The sequence below is a fragment of the Marmota marmota genome, unplaced genomic scaffold (genome assembly GCF_001458135.2).
Source record: "Marmota marmota marmota unplaced genomic scaffold, marMar, whole genome shotgun sequence".
NCBI classification, from domain to species: Eukaryota; Metazoa; Chordata; class Mammalia; order Rodentia; family Sciuridae; genus Marmota; species Marmota marmota.
This window is the reverse complement of record NW_026000136.1, coordinates 2,630,038-2,636,093: the sequence shown is the minus strand read 5'-3', so window position 1 is coordinate 2,636,093 and position 6,056 is coordinate 2,630,038.

Sequence of the window (6,056 nt, the reverse complement as noted above, 5' to 3'; positions counted from 1 at the left end):
TTTTTTTTTTTTTTTTTTTTTTTTTTTTACAGAAACTCTGTTCCTTTCCAGGCACAGTTTAATCAAGAATTGTGTGCTCAGCCACCTTCCCTCAATGAGTGAATTTTACACCCATGGTGGGTAGTTTAACAGGTTTTGTACATGTGATTTCTACAAATCTATTAAAAGTTTCCTTAAACGACATTTGTCTTCCTGGGTTGTCACCTCCCATCAATGTGCCAGTTCCCACCACACAGACTGCTGCCATACAGTGTGCCCCCGAATGAGACAACCTACTGACCTGTGTCAAAGCAGAACAGTGCACTTGGGGTGGATCTTGAGTGCAGGGTTACAGGTTTCCTGGATAATTCTCTACCTTTGACTGGTGCCTCTCCTAAAGCAGAGGTCTCCTACAGACCTCGATGTGGACAAAATGCGTGTGTCAGGAACATACGTGGGCAAGTGAGGTAAGTGGGTGCCCCAGTGCACAGCTCTGGCCCAGCCCCTCTCCTGCCTTTCCTTCACTGTGCCATCTTCTACCCTGGTGCTGACCACCCTGGCACTTCTTCATCACACCTAGACAGTCTTACATCCTAGCCGGTGTTCATTCAACAAGAGTCAGTCATTTTTCAACTTAATAACTATCACATGCTCAGACCTATAAGTGTGGGTGAAATATGAGAAGTCAGCAGGACCAAGGCAGAAAATGCTACAGGTGACAAGAGCATAAACACATGAGGTTCCACATGTATTAGTATTAGTATTCCACCTAAAACTAGCCTCCCCTGTCTGTTAATAACATAAAAGCCTCAACTCTGGCTCTCAAAAATATGGAATTGATGTGAGCATTGATGAAGTGACCAGTCTAATAGGTCTTTCTAAAACCTCCAGTAGATGAGCAAAGATGGGAGGCTGGATGCTCAATATATGGATATCTGTAGGGACATGTAGCCAGGACTCCCAGCCTGTCCTCACCTGTCACATTCCACATGACAAAAACACTCAGGGTCACTCCAGGTGAACTGGGCTGTATGAAATAATCACACAAGGGACAGAGATACCTTTTTCTTTGGGGTCCTGTGACGGCTCCTCTGACCTTAAGGGTCCGCAGAAAGAGAGAGCAAGCACGTGCTGAACCCTTTTATTGAGGAGAAGCCATTCAAATGAGGCATGGGGTCAGGTTTCAGGGGTGTGAGTCTAGATTCATGATGTCTGCTGTCAGCAGGTTGACTGACATCTAGGAAGGCCATACCCAACGGCAGAGCAAGAGAAGGAGACACACAAAGGGAGTTTCCATGGAACTTTCTATCCCAAACAGGGCAAAAGGGTAGTATTACAAAGGAATAGGTAAGCGTAGCTCAATCCAGGGGGTGACACACCTACATCTGAAGACACGCCCTCAAACTTCCTGGACCAGGGCAATGTCCTGGTCACTACAATGACTGGTCAAAGTCTCTCCACTCCAGGATGGAAGGCGTGAATCATTCAGAGTGGCTCCCCACACTCAACAGCACAGCAGCAGCATCTCGGAGGAGTCCTTGCACAGGGATGAGTGGAACATCCACTGCCACAAGCAGTGCCTTGCATGAAAAACTGTCACACAAGGAGGAACGGCCACCTTGTAGAGGGACTCCCGTGGGAGCCTTGCATTCTAAACAGGAAGGAAGTACTGATTGAGTTGAAATGACGATTTCTCTCATTTTCACTTACACTTCTAATTTGGGCTTCAGCAGTTATTGATATGAGATATAATAGGGAAACACTCTAGAAAATCTGAATAACATAGAACATATTGTGTGTCAGTCACCAGTGATCTCAGTACTAATTCCTGAATTTAGGTGGACTTAAAAACAGTGCCCTGTGGGCAGACAAAATTGCCACACACAAGGTCTGTCATAGGCAGATGCTGCAGCCAGGGAAGGGCACTTATCTTTGTACCCTCCTCTGCCTTTTGCAAGCACCACTCCTGCTTGGGGTCCATGACTCTCAAGAGCCCCATGTAAAGTGAATGTTTCAGGGAGATGTGATGGGAAGGCAGACACAGCAGCAGGATTGAGGAGGGAACTCAACATTTAAACCACTGTGTATTAGACCATATGCTTACGACAGCGTAATTCTAGCCTAATTCTACCTAATTCTAGCCTCCTCTGTCTGTTAAATAACATCAGAAGCCTCAACCTAGGCAGGTGTTGGAAGAAACAGGAAGTCATGTTCCTGCTCCCTAAAGGCCACCTGAGGAGGAGTGGCTTCCAAGTTGATCCAAATTGCTAGGCATGGCAGGTGAGTGTGTGTGCACATGCCTCAAAGTCATGGTTCTTGTGAGCTCCCGCTGACTACTGACCAGTGACAGCCCCTGAAACAAACTCACAGATGGTGGTAAAGTTTATAAACAAACAGAAGGTGCACCTACAGCATGGGCCCCAGTGGGGCAGACATGTCACTTTAGCCAAGAATTGGCATCTGTGCTACAACCAGAAAACCATGCATGCATGGAGGAAAGACACCCTACACCAGGGAGGGTATGGGTGGGACACAGTGTTAAGACAGCACATGCTGTGAGGGGTGAGACATTGTGGCTGGGGCCAGAGGAGGAACGGAGAGCCCAGGTGTAATGGCCTGGCCCATATTAGAAAGTGCAGTGTTCACTTGCAGGCCCAGGTAGTAGCATCTGGGGTGGCCTTGCTCATGGGCCTGGCTGCTCTGCTTTATGGTTAATATGGAGAGCTGGGATCATCTGGAAGAGGGTCTGAGGGTGGACAGGCTTGTAAGTTACCCTGGTGGAGCTGTTCCTTGCGGGAAGCAGGTCTTTGCAACCCACCAGTTTTTTGTGAGTGTTCTGGTTGCCTCTGACCATCACTAGGAGTCTGGGAGTCAGGGATTAACTGGAAACCCAGTAACTCCTAGATAATTCTTGGAAATTCGTTTTTAAATCAAACCCCTGACTTAAGCTTGTTTTTGTTGTCTTCTTACCAAGAAGCTAAGTTCAAAAAATAAGCCTGTTATTTTGGATTCTTGTGGATTGAGGTGACATTGGGAGAAGAAAGAACAGTCAGCCATTCCCACTGGCTCTTTGCATTTATTCTAGTAGTTTTAAAAAGCTGGGATCCTTTACATGAGGCAGTGGGCTTTCCCTGATTCCTCAATTATTCAGGAGTGTGTGTCTTTGGTAACCTGTTATTTTTTTTAATTTTTATTCTAATTTGTTATATATGACAGCAGAATGCATTATAATTCATATTACATATGTAGAACACAATTTTTCTTTTCTCTGATTGTATACAAGTATATTCACACCATTCATGTCTTTTTCATATATGTACTTAGGGTAGTGATGTCCATCTCATTCCACCATCTTTTTTTACCCCCTTGCCCCCTCCCTCCCTCTCCTTCCCCTTTGCCCTATCTACAGTTTGTCTATTCCCATGTTCCCCCTCCGAACCCCACTTTCCATGCTCCCCCTCCTTATATCAGAGAAAACATTCAGCATAAGGTTTTTTGGGATTGGCTTACTTCACTTAGCATTATATTTTCCAACTCCATCCATTTACCTGCAAATGCCATGATTTTATTCTGTTTCACTGCTGAGTAATATTCTGTTGTGTTTATATATACCACATTTTTTAATCCATCTACTGAAGGACATCTAGGTTGGTTCCACAGTTTAGCTATTGTGAATTATGCTGCAGTAAGCATTGATGTGTCTCTGTCCTTGTAGTATGCTGTTTTTAAGTCCTTTGTGTATAGACAGAGGAGTGGGTCAAAAGGTGGTTCCATTCCCAGTTTTCCAAGGAATCTCCATACTGCTTGGTAGCCTGTTATTTTAAGGTCTATAAATTCCTTGGTTTTCATTGAAACCAGGTCCCTCTGTATTTCTTCCATCTTTCAGGATCAGGCTCACAGAAGACCCCAGTTCTGGGAGCCACTCTGTGTGGGCCTCTCCCTAGGACAGCACATGTGTCCTCCTGGTCTGGCCAGAGTGTGCCAGGGGAGCCCCAGAGAAGGCAATCTCCATCCTCCAGATCTGAGCATGTCCTCAGGAAACCCTGCTGCTCCATCCACTGAGTAGCAGCATCCCTTCTGGGTACTCACCCTCTCTGTAGGAGCAAGTCCACAGAGCTGCAGCAGCCCCAGGCTCTGTTGTGGTTCTTGTGTCAGTGAACACTGGCCAACATTACAACACTGGAATATTTCTTTGAGCAGAGATACTGGCCCTGGGTCAGCTCCATGGCTCTTAGAGTCCTTGGGCCATCCCAGGACATGTGTGAAATCTTGTCCTGCATAGCTCCTCCCCTACTACAGTTATTGTCCTCCCAGGTCCCTGAGCCCTGTCCTAAGAAAAGATTGACTGCCCTCAAGGGCCAACCATTTCAAGGAGCACCATGGGAGGAGAAGCTACACCCACCACCTTAGCCCTCAGAGCTTACCCAGGGTCTGTTGAACACCACACCCCCTCAACTGGGTAAAATTATAAAAGTTCCCATCAGATGGTTGAATGAGCCCCAGATGAAGGACATAAATGAGAAATCAAATCCTTTCACAACCAGAGCTGTCCTTCAATTCCCATTTTACAGCCTCACCAGGATAATAAGAGCTGCCTCCAACCAAGCCCTTTGCCTGGGCCCCCATGACTGGGCAGCTGGCCCATGCAGGTTGTCTCCACAGATGATAACCATACCAGCTGCCATGTTCTGCAGCGACATGTTTCTTTGACTCTTCCTGTGCTGTCTCTCCCTCAGTGTCCTCCCCATGTTTCATGTTTCCACTCTTCAATTTAGGATCTGCCACTTTCTCTGTTTTTTTTTTCCTACGTGAAAAATAATTGAACTGTTTTCTTTTCCCCACAGGTCAGAAATTTGGTCAATTGATGACAACCCTGTTAAACACAGTTTGTCCGCAAACAGTCCAGAATGACATGAGCATATGTGTTATTAAGGTAAGAAGAATTTTATCCTCATTACATTTCCCCACAAAATACACTGTACTGTGATCTTCAAAGGCACATAGCACATGTGCTGTCTTAAAATGCACACTTAATTTAAAATGACAAACATGTCAAGGCAAGTTAAAAAATAGCAGCTCAATATTTACAATAATGATGATTAAACATCAAATGAAAATTTTATATTTACAAGACTTTGGGGTGTTACCACTGAGCTATCAATGTAAGTGATATAATAGATTCAAAGATTAAAAACCTCTTTAAATTAAAAATATTTATGTACATAAACCTGTTATAACACTCATCACAAAACTAATGAGGAACAGTAAGTTTTCAAAACAGAAACTCTCTCAAAACTATTTAACATGAGTATAGTTCAAAATACACCAATAACATTAAAACTCTAGGAAAATCCTATGGTTCTCATTTCAAGTTTTAAAGTAATTCCCTCCCACAGCCCCTACATGCCTATTCAAAACATTCTAGGCTGTGACCACTGAATATATAAAATACAGGCAGGATCATTTACCTCAGAAACAATTTTTATTCAACGTCTATCTAAAATGTCAGAGGTGACTGGGGAAAATGGAACCAGAATGAACTCAGCAAATATTAAAAAATAAATTCTGGCTTAAACCTTTTATTTAGAAAATGAGATGAAAATTATGGAATATGGGAAGAGTTACATGGAATATCCTATTATTGCACATTCACTTTGTTATAAGTAAATCTCCATGCTTGGGATCTTTAGGAGGTGCTTGCCCAAGATGAATTAAAAGGAGAAGGTAAAAAGACAAATTCCAGTGGGGGAGAGAGATCCGTGGCTAAAGTTTCTTCACTTTAGACTGAGATCAACCTTTCATCAAAGCTGAATTTGGGATCAGTTGCTTGTAAAAATTTCAAGCACATCCTGTGTGACAAACTGTTCTCTCTCAGATCTGGCTTAGCAGCCATGGAGCATCCAGCACATTTCTAGGAGGTCACCTGTGTGGCTGTGAAGCTGACTGGGAGAGTCAGAGTGCTTCAGCATGTGCAGAGGGTGGCTGTGGGTGGGTGGACAGGAGTGGATTAAGTAGTTAGATCCTTGAGCATCCTAAATAGACAATAAATGACCTTGTCATCGGGCCAGGGATACAGA